This window comes from Heptranchias perlo, chromosome 25 (assembly GCF_035084215.1).
Source record: "Heptranchias perlo isolate sHepPer1 chromosome 25, sHepPer1.hap1, whole genome shotgun sequence".
NCBI lineage: Eukaryota > Metazoa > Chordata > Chondrichthyes > Hexanchiformes > Hexanchidae > Heptranchias > Heptranchias perlo.
Window position 1 is genome coordinate 1,748,583 of NC_090349.1, and position 19,497 is coordinate 1,768,079.

Genomic DNA, 19,497 nt, shown 5'->3' on the forward strand with positions numbered 1-19,497 from the left:
AGTGTAGTGCTGAGTCATATAGGCCAGAAAGGTCCCAGGTCTGATTGCTGGTCTGTGCTGAGTTTGCTGATTCCAGCTGGAACTACAGGATGCTATAATTCACTTCCAGGGAGGGGGGGATATTACACAGGGTTCCTGTTTCTCATCACTGTCCAGTAATACTTGCTGGAAAACGTGCGAGTGTGTGGGTAATGTGTGCACGCGCGCATCACATGAAGACTGGGCTCACTTGCTGAGCTTTTCCAGCATTTTTTGTTTTTACATTACATGAAGACTGGATCGGGTTCGGCTGTTATTTTGCCTGTCCCCTGAATAACCTGCTGACACACATCGCTGGGACTTGCATATGAAAAGTGGCCACTTGGGAAAGTATTAGAAGGACACTGGTGGCCAGGAAACTGTATCCCAGTAAGAGTTGGCACCTCTAGGAGAGGAAGAGAAAAATTGGAAAGTTTTTTTTTTAAATGGAGATGTGAGATGGCAGATACTCGATGTCCTTTAACACTTTATTAATGAGATTCTGTAATTTATTTTTACATTAGTGGCAGTAAATTAATTGAAATTCAGTCAGCTTTCAGAGCCCATCCGCAACAATCAGGGCAGACTTTAAGGCATTGATTCTTTTTGTACAGCCTCATCAGTGCACCAGAGTAAGCCGCGTCCAGGATTTACAACTATTCGCAATTACAGTATCTAGTTCATGGAGATCCTATGGGATGTTCACATTCTCCCATTGAAGAATAGAATCAAAGAAGTTTTCAGTACAAAAGGAGGCCATTCGGCCCATCATTTCTGTGCTGGATCTTCTCTCAAGCAATCCAAAACGAATCCCACTGCCCCACTCTCTCCCCATAGCCCTGCATCATCGTCATCTGTTTCAAATATTTATCCACGTTTCCCTTTAAAGATGCAATGGGAATCTACTTTGGCACAGCAATCCTTGCTTCAACAATTCTCCGTTTAAAGAAATTTCTGCTAATCTCTCTCCTCACTCTCTTCGTGAAAATTTTAAATCGATGAATCCTCATTACTCACCCCCCAGTCAGACAGAATAATCTTTCTCTATTCACGCTATTAAAAATCTCAATTAAAATCTCCTCGGGCTTCTCTTCTCCATTGGAAATAATCTCAGTTTTTCTTCTTTCCTGAAGGCAGAAAATACCACAAAACAGACCAGTATGTAAATGCTGAAACTACTTGGTCAACTTCATTTACAGGTTTAATAATACACAGAAGCAGTAAGACACAGAGATACTGAACCAGCACAATACTTAAAAACAACAAAGCTGGAATCAGTCCATAAGAGGTTAAAATACCCTTTTCAGAATGTCGATTACCTGATTTATTGATGAAATAGTCTTTCATATACTTTCACAATGTAAATCTCAGTTTATGCACAAGAGTTTGGATTTCCATCAGAATTAAAACAAAAACTAAAATTCCCCAGCACTTAAATAGTCCAAAAGTCTCTGAAGTCATAGTTATCCAAGACACAGTGGTGCAAACCATACAACCTATTAATGCCCTGGCCACGTTTAATTTAATTAGCACCTAGAACAAAATACATATCGGTTCCAACTTCCAGATCAATGAAGCTGACTGGTCCCATAAACCAATCGTCTCCAGGCCCCCATTTTGAAATTGGGCAGGGAAGGACAACTTCCGTTTTAACTTTACTGAACTTATAAGAAACAAAATATAGAAGTCCCCCCACCCCCCAATCTCTATTTTGTGACTGTAATTAACTCTCTTGGTGTTATTACTGGCTATAGGTGGGTTTTGGACTGAATGGAAGCTGGCTGCTAACACCCAATTTTTCTCTATCAGTTCATTAGTATAAACTCAGGTGTAAGTTTTGATGGATCTAAAAAGCAGACTAATGGTGGGAGTCAAAATGAAAGGGATGGGGACAATCGACGGGGAGTAGGGGATAAAAATTCTGAAAGCCTTTGGAGAGTCTCAAAAGTAATCTCAGCCCTTTGCTAAGGCTGCAGAGACAGGAAACGAAGAAGAGACAGGCAAAAAATGAAGGAAAAGGAAACCCCCTAGGCAGGCATAAGTCAGCAGGAAATGAGAGAGTAGTTTTGTAAATGACACTCTATCTGATGTCTGCTGAAGTAGAGGTGGTGTCCTCTCGACCATCTATATAGGTCAGCATTGCAGCATGTCTGCGAGTTGGTTGTGCCACATTTCAGGCAACAGCTGGCCATTGGTGTCAGTGCATGTGGCCATCCCTATGCTCAAAGATAGTTGCAGGTTTCCTTGCAGCAGATGGCACACTGCTCTGCATCTGCCTCTGGTGACCCAAACCCTGAGAGAACATTTCCCCATGGTTATTGCCAGGTTAGATGTGCTTGCTGGAAATGTCAGTGGCATCTTGGAGGGCAGTCATTCAGGCTACACTGGCTCTTTATCACTCTGGCATGCCTTCTTTCCAGCAGTGCCACTGACAGACTGTGATTGGGGTATTTCTAAGGAAGCATCCAACATTATGGTTAGTCAGGCATTCACATACCTTAGTGATACTATCTGGTGTGCTGTCTCAGTTTCCTTTGATAAGGTGAACCTCTGTCAGCACTTGTTCATCTGTGCCTGGCATCCCTCTTTAGGTCCTCCTCTTTCATTCACATTCTACAGGAGGATTCCCATTGATAAACCCATTGGTGCCAGTAGTGTTGGTGGAGGGATAATCTTCATGAATTCGAACAAAGGTTCGAAAGAACTCAAGGCCCTGATTTTAACTCCCCCCCCCCCCCCCCCTCCCCCTGGCCAAAATTGGGCTGGGCAGCAACTTACCCCTCTGACCCCGCTGCCTTCTCACCATGTCCCGATGTTAACCTGCTCTCTTGAGCAGGTGAGCAGGACACCTGACCCAAGCTGGTGGGGTCTTCTTTAAACACGCAGATCAGGACCCGATGATGTCATCAAGACCCTATCTGCTATTGTAATTGGAGGCCTGAGCAGGGAAGCAGTGACTGTTTTCCCATCAGGTCAGACCTGCCGGGATCGTGGGCCAGAAGATGTTCAGGCAGGTAAGTTTTAAAATGTTATTTTAGGTTTCCTTGTTAGCCAGGAGGAGCAGGAGTGCTGCGGCCTCCTGCCGCTCGAATTCCAGCTCCTGCCCGTTTACCATGTAGTGGATTCGTGCAGGAGTTGGAGAAAAGTTACGGAAATGAGACCCAGCCGTTAAGATCATGTCCACAACCCCGGACTCCCCCGGCATGTCTCCCATTTCGGGGTCACTTGCACCGTACCTGCACCCCCTTAAAAAAAAATGGGTCTTAAGTGTCTAAATTAAAATAAAATGAAGAAAAAGAGCTAAGAAATGGCTAAAGTACACTTAACTTTGTATTACTCTGTCCTTTCTATGACCTCCTGGATCTTTACCACTGTCTAGCAATTCTAATGATCATTAAAAGGGTGTTCTTAATGTCAGGCATCCTGCTCACCAGCCCAGCAGACAGTTGTACTGCTGCGGTCCCTCCCACTGGAAACATGTTGGGATGCAAACCCCATACGTTGCCAGCACGTGGGACTTCACACACTCTTCCTCACTAGGCCGCCCCAGCTGAACAAAACCCTGCCCAGAACAAGCAGTCAGGCCTGAGAAAAACAAAGCCAAGCAAAGGTTGAGGCTAAGAGGTTAAATTCAAGAGTCAGCTAATAGTTTTAAAATGGTGCAAAGAGGTTTAAAATACTGTATACTATATCAAGGTCATCTCAGGTATTTGAAAGACAAAAGGGTGAGCTAGATATGACTTAAAATGGAGGTGAAAACACTGGAATGTGAACTGCTCTTTGGGGAAAATCCAGGAAGAAAATGGGAAGGACAGCTGAGTTCTGAAGTTGTTGAGGTCAGTGTTGGTACTAGAGTACTGAAAACTGCTCAGCAGTTTGTGTGGTTTACATTGTGCTTGGTTGGAACAGTGTAGGCAGCCAAAGCTGAAAAGGTCAGATTGAAAATGTTGAACTGGTGAGCCACAGGAAGGCAGAATTGTTTCTGGACGCAGAGATGTTTGGTAAAGTGGGTGTCCGGCCTGTGTGTTGTACAGACCCCAGCAGGTATTTAGTGAGCTACATGGTACAGGCACATTGATGTCAGATCCAGCAATGTGATCTCATTGCGTGTTGTTTGTTGGTGCTGAAATCTGAATGTCCCAGTCACACATACAAGCAGCGTTTTAGAGTGGAAGGAAAGCCTAAGGGGGAGCACATTTTGTTAAAATGCTTCTTTTATAGAAGAAAATAATGGTCTTACCAGCAATTCCTTTGATATCTTTATTACTGCCACGGAGACCTTCCCTCCCTACTAGGCTGCTGTGACGCCAATCCTGGCCAGCCTCCTGGAGTGGCTCCAGTAGAAAGCGGCCTGAGGGCCAATATGGAGCCACCAGACCCCCAAGGAACCGGATGATAGGCTGAAAGTATCAGGGTTGATTTTGCAGTCCAGGCAAAATCAACCCTGCTGCTAGCCAAGGCTAGACAACAACATTGTGAGTTTACTGCCTACACTTTTGTGGAGTCAGTTCATTTGTATAATCATTCATAGCTGCCGGCCCAGCTCTTTGGCAGCAGTTTCCAAGGCTGAGGGTGGGGGGGGCGGGCGGGTGGGAGTCGAATTCCAGATTTCCACTCCCCCTTGTGTGAAAAAGCGCTTCCTGATTTCACTCCTTAATGGTCTAGCTGTAATTTTAAGATTGTGCCCCGTTGTTCTGGATTCCCCCACCAGAGGAAATAGTTTCTTTATATGTATTAATCCTGTATTAATCTGGGACTGAATTAACAGTCACTTGGACGAGTGTGGATTGATTAGGGAAAGCCAGCACAGATTTGTTAAAGGCAAATCGTGTTTAACCAACTTGATGGAGTTTTTTGATGAGGTAACAGACAGGGGAGATGAGGGCAATGCTGTTGATGTGGTGTATATGGACTTTCAAAAGGTGTTTGATAAAGCGCTGCATGGTAAGCTTATCATCAAGATTGCGGCCCATGGAATAAAGAGGGCAGTAGCAACGTGGATACTGAATTGGCTAAGGGACAGGAAACAGAGTAGTGGTGAATGGTTGTTTTTCAGACTGGAGGGAGGTGTACAGGGGTCGGTGCTGGAATCACTGCTTTTCTTGATATATATTAATGATTTGGACTTTGGTGCACAGAGCACAATTTCCAAATTTGCAGATGACACAAAACTTGGAAGGTTAGTAAACAGTGAGGAGGATAGTGCTAGACTACAAGAGGATATAGCCAGGCTGGTGGCATGGGCGGACACATGGCAGATGAAATTTAACACAGAAAAATGCGAAGTGATACATTTCGGTGCGAAGAACGAGGAGAAGCAATATAAACTAGAGGGCAAAACTCTAAAAGGGTACAGGAACAGAGAGATCTGGGGGTATATGTGTACAAATCGTTGAAGGTGGCAGGGCAGGCTGAGAAAGTGGTTAAAAAAACATACGGGATCCTGGGCTTTATAAATAGAAGCATAGAGTACAAAAGTATGGACGTCATAATGAACCTTTATAAAATACTGGTTAGATCACAGTTGGAGTATTGTGTCCAGTTCTGGGCAGCGCACTTCAGGAAAGATGTGAAGGCCTTAGCAAGGGTGCAGAAGAGATTTACTAGAATGATTTCAGGGATGAGGGACTTTAGTTACGTGGATAGACTGGAGAAGCTGGGGTTGTTCCCCTTGAAACAGAGAAGATTGAGAGGAGATTTGTTAGAGGTATTCAAAATCATGAAGGGTCTAGACATGGTAGATGGAGAGAAATTGTTCCCATTGGCAGAAGGGTCAAAAACCAGAGGACATAGATTTAAGGTGATTGGCAAAAGAACCAAGAGTGACATGAGGAAAATCTTTTTTACACAGCGAGTGGTTAGGATCCGGAATGCACTGCCCGAGAGGGTGGTGGAGGCAGATTCAATCATGGCCTTCAAAAGGGAACTGGATAAGTACTTGAAAATAAATAATTTGCAAGGCTACGAGGAAAGGGCAGGGGAGTGGGACTAGCTGGATTGCTCTTGCATAGAGCCGGCACGGACTCGGTGACGGAATGGCCTCCTTGCGTGCTGTAACCGTTCTATCAAATCCCTTTTTCATTTTAAACACCGCAATTAGATCACTCCATAACTGTCTGAACTTACTTGGGTGGGCAGGGGCAGAAAATTCAGTTTGGATCCTTGTCTATTTGTATCACGGTGAGGAGCTCTAGGTGTCATCCACCCAAATATTGGCAGGTGTATTGAAGGGAGGACATAATGTTGCAGTGACCTCGGATATCGCATGTTCCATCATTATCACCTTGGCAACACTGGACAGGCAACTAGCGTTGCTAAGGAAAGATAAAATGGTGGAAACATTTGAAAGGCAAAGCAGGATGATAACTGGATTCAGGCAGCACTTCTACATTGGTGAATGTTGCCAATTCAATGTTACCTGGTAATTTATTCCTTAGGAGCTACCAACCCTATTAAGCTGCTGCAGGCCCCCCCCCCCCCCCCGTCTCTCGCTGCAGGCCCCCCCCCCCGCCAATCTCCTCTTCCGACCCCAGTGGTGACCTCCCAAGCACAGGCGTGAATCATGCCGAAGAAGTTTTAATAAGGCTGACTGCAGAAACTTCACCATGGTCAGTAGAGGGTTAATCATCACGTAACAAGAAATTCATTAAAACAACGAGAAAGGTAACGGTAACATACCAGTGAAATGAGAGTCAGGGGGAAATTTTAAGACAGAAAACCATGCACATTTATATAGTGATTGTGGACTAAAGTGGAATTCAATATGTGCTACCACTTGCAATTTTCTTTGTGATGATTATTATATCTGTGCAAATTATTCCAGTAACTTTCTGACTGCCAACGCACACTTGCCCTGCAGAGAATTTTTCCTTACTGCGCAATGGTGCGACAAAGTCTGAAGCATTTCTCTGTTTAATCAGAGCTCTCACCTCTTGAGCATTCACTGTGTTTCTCAGAATTTTCCAAAGTTTGGCATTTCAGAAATCAAGGTGCTGAGCAGAAAGATACGTTAGGGGGATTTTATCACTGGGGTGGGCAGCTCGCGGGTACACCGGCTGGGAGATGCAGTGATAGGCCGGACTAACTCAAGAGTTGGGTCTGACTTGAAATGGAACTGCCAAGCGGACCCCCGGAACTGGACATACCGATGCAGCTCGCCGGATATGGGTTGGCGCAATATCGGGTGGCCTGGAGGTAGCCAGATAAGTCCTGGGAGGGATCACAGAGGGTAGTCAGTAGGTTGGACCTACATTTGAGGGCTTCCGTTTCTCTGTCGACAGGCTCTACTGAGTGGAGCGTCCACGGTGTCACTCTGCCCAGTAGACTGTAAAAATGGGTACGTAATAGGACCCTGATTTAAATGTATTCATGGGGCTCTTATCTGAGTCTGCTGGTTTACTAATGCCCTTCAAGGAAGGGACGCAAAGGGAACCTGCCAGTGAGTCAGGCAGGCACTTCAGCCCACTAGTAATCCAGCAGTGGGAAAGTGGCAGTGAGGCAGAAAACCAGTAGTAAGTCTACTGCTTTGATTTTAACTCGTGTTTCCCCCAGGTGGATAGAGTTAAAATCCCCCCCCCCCCCCCCCCCCCCCACGGTGGTCGGGAAATTTTAAGAGAGAATAATCCGGGACAAAATTAATTGGCACTTGGAAAAGTACGGGCTAATAAATGAAAGTCAGCACGGATTTGTTAAAGGAAAATCGCGTTTGACTAACTTGATTGAGTTCTTTGATGAAGTAACGGAGAGGATTGATGATGTGTATATGGACTTCCAAAAAGCATTTGATACAGTACCACATAATAGACTTGTTATCAAAATTAAAGGATTAAAGGACCAGTGGCAGTGTGGATGCAAAATTGGCTAAAGGAAAGCAGAGAGTGGTGGTGAACGTGGCAGATGAAGATTTAATGCAGAGAAGTGTGAAGTGATACATTGTGGTAGGTAGAATGAGGAGAGACAATATAAACTAAATGGTACAATTTTAAAGGGGGCGCAGGAACAGAGAGACCTAGGGGTGCACATACACAAATCTTTGAAGGTGGCAGGACAAGTTGAGAAGGCTGTTAAAAAAGCATATGGGATCCTGGGCTTTATTAATAGAGGCACAGAGTACAAAAGCAAGGAAGTTATGCTAAACCTTTATAAAACTGGTTAGACCTTAGCTGGAGTATTGTGTTCAATTTTGGGCACCACACTTTAGGAAGGTGTCAAGGCCTAAGAGAGGGTGCAGAAGAGATTTACTAGAATGGTACCAGGGATGAGGGACTTCAGTTATGGGAGAGACCGGAGAGGCTGGGGTTATTCTCCTTAGAACAGAGAAGGTTAAGGGGAGATTTGATAGAGGTGTTCAAAATCATGAATGATTTTGTTAGAGTAAAAAAGGAGAAACTGTTTCCAGTGGCAGAAGGATCGGTAACCAAAGGACACAGATTTAAGGTGATCGGCAAAAGAGCCAGAGGCGACATGAGGAAACATTTTTTTACGCTGCAAATTGTAATGATCTGGAATGCACTGCCTGAAAGGGTGGTGGAAGCAGATTCAATAGTAACTTTCAAAAGGGAATTGGATAAATACTTGAAGGGAAAAAAAATTACAGGGCTATGGGGAAAGAGCAGGGGAGTGGGACTAAATAGATAGCTATCTCAAAGAGCCGGCACAGGCATGATGGGCTGAATGGCCTCCTCCTGTGCTGTACCTAGTATGATTACGTTTTGTTTATTTCTTCTCATGATGTGGGTAACACAACTAGCGTGGCCACATTGATTGCCCATGCTGAATTGCCCTGACTTCGTATGCAATTGTTTTAACAACTGAATGGCTTGCTAAGCCACATTGAGTCAACCACATTATGAGACTGGAGTTAAGTGTAGGCCAGACTGGGTAGGGGTGGCACATTCCCTTTGCTTCCCTTCCCTAAAGGACATTACTGAACCAGCTGGGTTTTTACAACTATTTACTTGGTGCCAGACCATAATTTGCCAGACTTACCGAATTCAATTTCACAACTTGTTACGGTGGGTTATAATCTCATTCCCTCTTGAGTTGCTAGTCCAGGAGCATAACCACTACACTACTTGTGTTTCATCTGAGTGGTATGTACTTTTTACTTATGATGGGTAAAGAATTTTTTTTATATTTGAAATGAAACAAGGAAAGTACCCCTCCTGATTCTGAGTGACTGGATTTCTATGATATGTTTTTCTTTCTAGGGACATTAGCTTGCATAACTTCAAAAACATTCCTTGTTTGAAGTGCGGAGAGATTTTTTAATGTGATGAGGTGCTATATAAATGCAAGTATTATTGGACACTGAGTATATTTGCTCCAAGTCGCAAGCTGTTTACCAGAACTGGTACTGCCAGCTTCAGCACAAATGTGGTGCATGATGCACTCATTCAAGCAAGGAATAATCTGTCATTTACTTGTTCATCTCCAAAGCCTTTGACAAGAGCTTACATTGCTCTCCTCTAAATGAGTTATTGCCATATAATCTCACGCTAACACTATATACGTGGCTATCCATTTTATTTTCAGATTATTCCATCTGTTCTGTAGTTGATGACTAATCCTCTGACTCTTTTTCTCTTAACTCGGGTCCTGTCTCCTCTCTCTCACTCTGCTTTTACAACACCAGGTTATAGTCCAACAATTTTATTTTAAAATCACAAGCTTTTGGAGATTATCCCCTTCGTCAGGTGATAATCTCCGAAAGCTTGTGATTTTAAAATAAAATTGTTGGACTATAACCTGGTGTTGTAAGATTCCTTACATTTGTCCACCCCAGTCCATCACCGGCATCTCCACATCATCACTCTGCTTTCTTCAACCCTGTGATATCCTCCACTAATCATTCAACTCTATCCATTCTTTAACCAACATTCATCAACTTCCTTCAAATGATAAGGCCTCTGCGTAGAACAGCCGTCGTTTGTCCATCAGTGCAGTGGTTGAATTATTACATCTTGCTTGCTTGCTTCCATCCTCTTTAGTAGGGCACTGTTCTTCCAGTCCTTCAAAGTCACGGTGTCTTCACGTCTGTGTTAAATCTAAGAAAGAACTTGTATTTATATAGCGCCTTTAATAACCTGAGGATATCCCAAAGCGCTTCGTAGCCAAGTAAGTACTTTTGAAGTGTAGTCACTTGTTTTGTAGGTAAATGCAGCAGCCAATTTGCACACAGCAATGTGACACAAGCAGCACGGAGATAAATGACCAGATAATTTGTTCTAGTGATGTTGGTTAAGGGATGAATGTTGTCCAGGATGCCGAGAACTCACCAACTTTTTGAATAGTGTTGTGGGTTCTTTTACATCCACCAGAGAGGGCAGACAGGACCTTGGTTTAACGTTTCACCTGAAAGTCAGCACCTTCCACATTGCAGCACTCCCTCAGTATTTCATTGAAGTGTTATCCTAATTTATGTGCTCAAGTCCCAGAGTGGGGCTTGAACCCATAATCTTCTGACTCTGAAGCCAGGGTGCTAACACTGAGTCAAGGCTGACACTTAACCAACTATTACTTCCTTTTTCCCTCACTCCATTGTTGATCCTCTTTCATCTGTGAACATTATTGGCCTCACTATCTCCTCTGATCTCAAATAGAACTTCATTCCCATGTGTACATTGTTGAAAGTACTTGCAGGAGTTCAGTTTTCTCTTTTGTGTGAAAAACATTTTGCTTTAAAGCCTCTTAGTTCTCAGTAAAGCTCAAATCTGTGCAAGATTCCAATTTCTCAATTCAGGAACGGAAAGAAGACAGAGGTTATCATCTGATAGGTGATTCCTTTTTCAACTCTAGCCTCCAGCATCTTTGTCTCTGTCATGACAGTTCTTGTCTTTCGCTATTTAATTAGCATTGCTATGGTCAGAGCTCTTCTCAACTTCGCCCTCTCGCTACATCTAAGCTCCAAATACATTTTCCTACGACCCCTTCCTCCTCCCGATATCCTCTTTTTGTTGCAGCCTTCTACTCTAATTCATTGTATTCCAAGACCACAAACGTGTGGAACTCCTTACTTCTCTCAGTCTGCCCTGCTTCCTACAATCCTCTGGCTTTTTAAACCCAAATTTGGTGTCACCTAAGCATTATTTCCAGATTTACCTGTCTCTTTTTACTTTTTTTTCCAACCTTGGTGGGATGCAATACTACAGGTCTTGGCCCTTTGCATTAGTTTCTTAATAAAATAATTAAGTGGAAGAAAACTTATTATTATGCCAAATAATAGTGAGTTCCAAGCTGGTCTTTCTTGTGTGCACTACCCATATATACCTCTTGTGTAGAGCTGGGCTGCTCAACAATGGTATTAACCTTTTGATCCACTTTACTGATCTGTGTCCTTTGTAAGTGTGCAGATGACTGGCCTGTCATTCCATTTACTATGGATTCATAGTATGGTACAGCACAGGGGGAGGCCATTTGGATAACGGCCACTGATGCACACAATAACGTTATTGCGAACATTAATTCATAGTATCATAGTAGGTACAGCACAGGAGGCGATCGTTCGGCCCATCGTGCCTGTGCCATCTCTTTGAAAGAGCTATCCAGTTAGCCCCACTCCCCTGTTCTTTCCCCGTAGACCTGTACATTCTTTTCCTTCAAGTATTTATCCAATTCCCTTTTGAAAGTTACTATTGAATCTGCTTCCACCACCCTTTCAGACAGTACTTTCCAGATCATAATTACGCACTCTGTGTTTTAAAAAAAAATGTTTCCTCATGTCGCCTCTGGTTCTTTTGCCAATCATCTTAAACCTGTGTTCTCTGGTTACTGACCCTTCTGCCATTGGAAACAGTTTCTCCTTATTTACTGTCAAAGCTGTTCATGATTTTGAATACCTCTATCAAAACTCCCGATAATCTTCTCTGTTCTCAGGAGAACAACCCCAGCTTCTCCAGTCTGACAACATAACTGAAGTCTCTCATCCCTGGTACCATTCTAGTAAATCTCCTCTGCACCCTCTCTAAGGCCTTGACATCCTTCCGAAAGTGTGGTGCCCAGAACTGGACACAATATTCCAGTTGAGGCCTAACCAGTATTTTATAAAGGTTTAGCATAACTTCCTTGCCTTTGCACTCTGTGCCTTTATTAATAAAGCCAAGGATCCCATATGCGCTTTTAACCGCCTTCTCAACTTGCCCTGCTACCTTCACAGATTTGTGTACATACACCCCCAGATGTCTCGGTTCCTGCAGCCACTTTAAAATTGTACCCTTTTGTTTGTATTGCTTCTCCTCATTCTTCCTACCAAAATATATCACTTCACACCTCTCTGTGTTCATTTTGTGCAACATTCAAATTTTCATGCTTTTTTTCTATTCCAATGGCTTTGACCTTCAAATTCAGAGTGTCTAAGATGGCAGGGAAGTTGGAATATCAATCAGTATTTGCCAGATTCCCTGTTGGGAGAAGGTTCCTAAAAGGCAAACATCAGACCACGTGACCGTGGCCATCTCAGTCAGACCCCATGTGGTGGGTAGTGTAGGCGATGGAAATACCACACTGGCTCATCTGAGTTTGGGACGAGTATTTGCTGTAGCGAGTTAAAATGAATTAAAAACAACTCTTGGAGTGCTAACAAGTTTACATTTTGCATCATAATTGGACATGTTTATTGTATTTAATTGTTGTAAATAACAAGCTGAACAAAAATATTGAGCAAAACTGATTAGTGTCAAGTCTGTTAAAAATTATCCAGGGAAACTATGTAATGAGTGTTTGCTTTTTGCACAGGAGGAGGCCATTCGACCCATCGTGCCTGTGTGAGCTCTTAGAAAGAGTAATCCAATTAGTCCCACTCCCCTGCTCTTTCCCCATAGCACTGAAAATTTTTTCCCTTCAAGAATTTATCCAATTCCCTTTTGAAATTTACTATTGAATCTACTTCCACCTCCTTTTCAGGCAGTGCATTCCAGATCATAACAACACACTGCGTTAAAAAAAATGTTTCCTCATGCCGCCTCTGGCTCTTTTGCTGATCACCTTAAATCTGTCTCCTGGTTACCGACCCTTCTACCATTGGAAACAGTTTCCCCTTATTTACTTTGCCAAAATTGTTTATAATTTCTCTATCAAATTTCCCTTAACCCTCTCTGTTCTAAGGAGAACAACCCCAGTCTCTCCACATAAGGTGAGAGGGGAGAGATACAAAAGGATCCAGAGGGGCAATTTTTTCACTCAAAGGGTGGTGAGTGTCTGGAACGAGCTGCCAGAGGCAGTAGTAGAGGCGGGTACAATTTTGTCTTTTAAAAAGCATTTGGACAGTTACATGGGTAAGATGGGTATCGAGGGATATGGGCCAAGTGCAGGCAATTGGGACTAGCTTAGTGGTATAAACTGGGCGACATGGACATGTTGGGCCGAAGGGCCTGTTTCCATGTTGTAACTTCTATGATTCTATGATTCTATCCCTGCACCATTCTAGTAAATCTCCTCTGCACCCTCTCTAAGGCCTTGACATCCTTCCTAAAGTGTGGTGCCCAGAATTGAACACAGTACTCCAGCTGAGGCCTAACCAGTGTTTTATAAATTTTTAGCATAACTGCCTTGCTTTTGTACTCTATGCCTCTATTAATAAAGCCCAGGATCCCATATGCGGTTTTAATAGCCTTCTCAACTTGTCCTGCCACCTTCAAAGATTTGGTTATGTGCACCCCCAGGTGTCTCTGTTCCTGCACTCGCTTTAAAATTGTACCATTCAGTTTATATTGCCTCTCCTTGTTCTTCCTACCAAAATTAATCACTTCACACCTCTCAGCGTTAAATTTCATCTACCATTTGTCTGCCCATTTCACCAGTTTATGTCCTCCTGAAGTCTGTTACTATCCTTCAAATTGTTTTGTGTCATCTGCAAACTTTGAAATTATACCCTCTTTACCCAAGTTCAGGTCATTAATATATATCAAAAAGTGCAGTGGTCCTAATACTGACCCCTGGGGGACACCACTGTATACTTCCCTCTAGTCTGAAAAACAACCGTTCACCACTACTCTCTGCTTTCTGTCCCTTAGCCAATTTTGTATCCACGCTGCCACTGTCCCTTTAATCCCATGGGCTTTAATTTTGCTAACAAGTCTATTATGTGGTACTTTATCAGATGCCTTTTGAAAGTCTTATCTACACAACCTCAACCACACTACCCTCATCAACCCTCTCCGTTACTTCGTCAAACATGATTTTCCTTTAATACATCCGTGCTGACTTTCATTTATTAGTCCATACTTTTCCAAGTGCCAATTAATTTTGTCCTGGCTTATTGTCTCTAAAAGTTTCTTCACCATCGAAGTTAGGCTGACTGGCCTGTAATTGCCGGCTTTATCCCTCTCCCCTTTTTTGAATAGTTGTCTAACATTTGCAATCATCCAGTCCTCCAGCACCATCCACATATCTAAGGAAGATTGTGGCCACAGCCTCTGTAATTTTCCCCCCTCCTCCCTCAGTAACCTAGGATGCATCCCATCTGGACCAGGTGACTTTTCTACTTTGAGTACTGGCAACCTTTTAAATACCTCCTCTTTATTTACTTTTATCCTATCCAATACAGCCGCCACTTCCTCCTTTACTGCTACTGATGTGAAGTATTCGTTTAGTGCCTCTGCCATGCCCTCTGCTTTCACAAGAAGATCTCCTTTTTTGTCCCTAATCAGTCCCACGCTTCCTTTGACTACCCTTTTACTATATATATGTTTATAAAAGACTTTTGGGTTCCCTTTTATGTTGGCCACTAATCTATTCACATACTCTCTCTCTGCCCCTCTTATTCCCTTTTTTAGATCTCCTCTGTACTTTCTGTATTCAGCCTGGTTCTCTACTGTATTATGAACCTTACAATTTGTCATAGAAGTTACAACATGGAAACAGGCCCTTCGGCCCAACATGTCCATGTCGCCCAGTTTATACCACTAAGCTAGTCCCAATTGCCTGCACTTGGCCCATATCCCTCGATACCCATCTTACCCATGTAACTGTCCAAATGCTTTTTAAAAGACAAAATTGTACCCGCCTCTACTACTGCCTCTGGCAGCTCGTTCCAGACACTCACCACCCTTTGAGTGAAAAAATTGCCCCTCTGGATCCTTTTGTATCTCTCCCCTCTCACCTTAAATCTGTGCCCCCTCGTTATAGACTCCCCTACCTTTGGGAAAAGATTTTGACTATCGACCTTATCTATGCCCCTCATTATTTTATAGACTTCTATAAGATCACCCCTTAACCTCCTACTCTCCAGGGAATAAAGTCCCAGTCTGTCTAACCTCTCCCTGTAAGTCAAACCATCAAGTCCCGGTAGCATCCTAGTAAATCTTTTCTGCACTCTTTCTAGTTTAATAATATCCTTTCTATAATAGGGTGACCAGAACTGTACACAGTACTCCAAGTGTGGCCTCACCAATGCCCTGTACAACTTCAACAAGACATCCCAACTCCTGCATTCAATGTTCTGACCAATGAAACCAAGCATGCTGAATGCCTTCTTCACCACCCTATCCACCTGTGACTCCACTTTCAAGGAGCTATGAATCTGTACTCCTAGATCTCTTTGTTCTATAACTCTCCCCAACGCCCTACCATTAACGGAGTAGGTCCTGGCCCGATTCGATCTACCAAAATGCATCACCTCACATTTATCTAAATTAAACTCCATCTGCCATTCATCGGCCCACTGGCCCAATTTATCAAGATCCCGTTGCAATCCTAGATAACCTTCTTCACTGTCCACAATGCCACCAATCTTGGTGTCATCTGCAAACTTACTAACCATGCTTCCTAAATTCTCATCCAAATCATTAATATAAATAACAAATAACAGCGGACCCAGCACCGATCCCTGAGGCACACCGCTGGACACAGGCATCCAGTTTGAAAAACAACCCTCGACAACCACCCTCTGTCTTCTGTCGTCAAGCCAATTTTGTATCCAATTGGCTACCTCACCTTGGATCCCATGAGATTTAACCTTTAACCTCCTTTTTCTGTTTCATTTTAATTTCTATATCTTTAATCATCCAGGGAGCTCTAGCTGTGGATGTCCTTCCTTTCCCCTTTGTAGGAATGTGTCTACTCTGTACCTGAACCATCTCTTCCTTGAGGACCTCCCATTGTTCAATTACTGTTTTGCCGACTAATTTTTGATTCCAATCTACCTGGGCAAGATCCCTTTTTAACTCACTGAAATTTGCCCTCCTCCAGTTTTGCATTTTCACATTTGATTGTTCCTTGTCCATGTGAATAACAGCTTTAATAACTATGTAACCAAGTGATCAAGTCATTGTTTTGAAACCAACACAGACTAATGGGATGAAAGTTTCCTGTACCGTTCTATGACAAACTTGGAGCAGTTTTGACTTCAATGTTGATGGGTCTAAGTTCTCAGTATGAAACTGCCTGTCATTTGGCACTTAAAAATCAGATTTAATCAGAGAGAAGCATCAAGGATCACTAGTTTAGGAAATGGGAATGACATACTGGGGCAGTAGGGAAATACTTGTCCCATTTGGTAGCTTATTCACCTGAGTCGGAGGCTGCTGACTTGAGCATGTAACTAGGCTGGCACTCCAGCACAGTACTGAGGGAGTGATGCACTGTCTCAAATGCCTCCTTTCAGAGGAGACATTACACCGAAGCCATGCCTGCTTGCTCAGAGGGACGTAAAAGCGAAGAGCAGTGGATTGTTCCAGTATGCTGTTTCTTTTTGGATAAGTGAAACTGTCTTTCAGAAGTTAGGATGGAGGGGTGGAAGTTTCTGGAAAATGTGTCAATATCTGCAAGGGGCCCCCCACAAAGAAAAATGTGAAAACTTCTACTCTAACCTTACCTGTTAGCTCATCGCCTTTACACTTGGATCAGTTTTGTTGCTTTTCTCCCTGTCTGATGTATTTGTATATTTGTGTGATGTGGTGAGCAGAATTGTACTCTGTATGGTGGGCTAAGTAAAACCCCAGCAGAACTTCTGGAGATTTGGGCTTTCCTGCCTGCCTGCCTGTATATTCAGTGTTCTACTTGATGGTTTAACTGCTTCTCCACCTTGTCCCGACATTGACAGTGATCAATTGGCCACTACTCCTGCCGGGGGTCCATTTGCAAGGCGCTGTCTGCTAATTCAGTATGCTCCATTGTGCACTTATGATGCACAATTTTTTCGATCACTCCTCCATATTTAGCAGTGTTGAATTTAATTTGCCTGCCCAGTTGCATAGCCAGTCTAAATCCTCCATCTTTTACTGCTCTCCCAATTTTAGTAGTGTCGGCAAATTGGACAAGTTAACATTTAGTTTTGCTATCCCGACCATTAATATAGGTTAAGAACAAGGATCCAAGCACTGGCAACTGCAGGAGCCCATTAAACACTTTTCCCAATTCCCTTATTCATTTAACCTTTTCTGAAAGTTGTTTCTTTTTCTACTTGGCTCATGCCTCCATTCCTTGCTCTGGCAACTGTGCAGATGTTGGAGTCCGGTGCCTGAGTCACACTTGTGAATGGATGCTTGGAAATGGAGTGTGTGTCCTTGGGCACTCACAGATTGGTCATATTCTGTCCTGGATTCCTGTAGCTTTCACATCAAAGAGGAAGAAAACCCAGTGACCCAGTTGTGACGCAGCACTTTACTAAAGTGTCTTAAAAGCTCATTATTTTACTGCCTTTATAGCTCTTTAAAGTCCGATTAGGCGTATTACAGAATAGCAGATAGAAAAGGAAAGACCAGATAACCCCAAGCTGTGGTCAGGATTTTAGAAGATCAAAAAACAACAGCAGCTTGTATTTATACAGCACCTTTAACATAGTAAGACGTCCCAAGGCGCTTCATAGGAGCGATTTTCAAGCAAAATTTGATACCAAGCCACGCAAGGAAGCATTAGGACAGGTGACCAAAAGCTTGGTCAAAGAGTTAGGTTTTAAGAAGTGTTTTAAAGGAGGAGAGAGAGGTGGAGAGGTTTGGGGATGGAATTCCAGAGCTTAGGCCCTAGCCAGCCGAAGGCACGGCCACCAATGGTGGAGTGATTGAAATCGGGGCTGCGCAAAAGGCAAGAATTAGAGGAGCGCAGAGATCTTGGAGTGTTGTAGGGGCTGGAGGAGGTTACAGAGATAGGGAGGGACAAGGCCATGGAGGGATTTGAAAATAAGGATGAGAATTTTAAATCACGGCGTTGCCGGATCTGGAACGAACATAGGTCAGCATGCACAGGTGATGGGAGAACGGGACTTGATGCAAGTTAGGATATGGGCAGCAGAGTTTTGGATGAGCTCAAGTTTATGGAGGGTGGAAGATGGGAGACCGGCCAGGAGAGCAGTGGAATAGTCCAGTCTAGAGGTAACAAAGGCATGGATGAGAGTTTCAGCAGCAGATGAACTGAGGCAGGGATAGAGAAGGGCGAAGTTACGGAGGTGGAAGTAGGCGGCCTTGGCGATGGGGAGGATGTGGGGTCGGAAGCTCATCTCGGTCAAATAGGACACGAAGCTTACAAACGGTCTGTTTCAGCCTCACAGTGGCCAGGGAGAGCGATGGAGTCGGTGACTTGGGAACGGAGTTTGTGCCAGGGATCGAAGACATTGGCTTTGGTCTTCCCATTTAGTTGGAGGAAATTTTTGCTCATCCAGTACTGAATGTCAGACAAGCAGTGTGACAAATGAGAGACAGTGGATGGGTCGAGGGAGGTGGTGCTGAGTTAGAGCTGGGTGTCGTCAGCGTACATGTGGAATCTGACGTGTTTTCGGATGATGTCGCCGAAGGGCAGCAGGTAGATGCGAAATAGGAGAGGACCAAGGATAGATCGTTGGAGGACTCCAGAGGTAACGGTGCAGGAGCGGGAAGAGAAGCCATTGCAGGAGATTCTCTGATTCAAATCAAAATGATTGGCTTGTTTCCTTTAGCAAAGGTCAATAAATAGGTTGATTTATATTTTTTTAAATTAGAATTCCTGAGATCCTCTCTCCACGACATTACTTTTCCCAACCTCTGTGCTCCAGCTAATTTCTCAGTCCTCTGACAGCACAAACTTTGAAACTTGCAGATAAAGATTTAATGTGTAGGATTGAGTGCAGTGGAGACCCTTATAGTTGTGGGCACTTTGCTATCCAGATATAAGAAGAATTAAAACAATTTGAAACAGAACTATAACTCAATGTATGAAAAGAGGTGGTTATGTTTAAGAGCAATGTGATGAAGGTGGGTTGTCAGAGGTAATGCAAAGTGTTTAAAAAGGCATAAGGGATCAAGGGCTTTATAAATAGAGGCATAGGGCTCGATATTACCAGGGCGGCGGGTTCGCGGGGGGGGGGGGTCTATTGGGCGCGTGGGTAACGTATGTCAGCTGGAGGAGCTCTATTTAATGGGGCAGTCCTCCACTGACTGATTAGCATGAAATAGGAAAAATTACAGCATGGAGCAGCCCAGGGGGAAGGCTGCTCCCAGGTTTAATGATGCCTCACTCCAGGAATCATTGGTTGGGGTGAGGAGGAGGGGGAGGACAGAGATCTTCCCCCTG

The 19,497-nt window shown here is 43.7% G+C and overlaps 1 protein-coding gene across 8 annotated transcripts in view; it reads left to right on the forward strand.

Annotated features, from left to right (window-relative positions):
- Positions 1–19,497, forward strand: part of specc1la (sperm antigen with calponin homology and coiled-coil domains 1-like a) — a 400,129-nt gene that overhangs the window by 205,712 nt on the left and 174,920 nt on the right. The window lies entirely within an intron of this gene.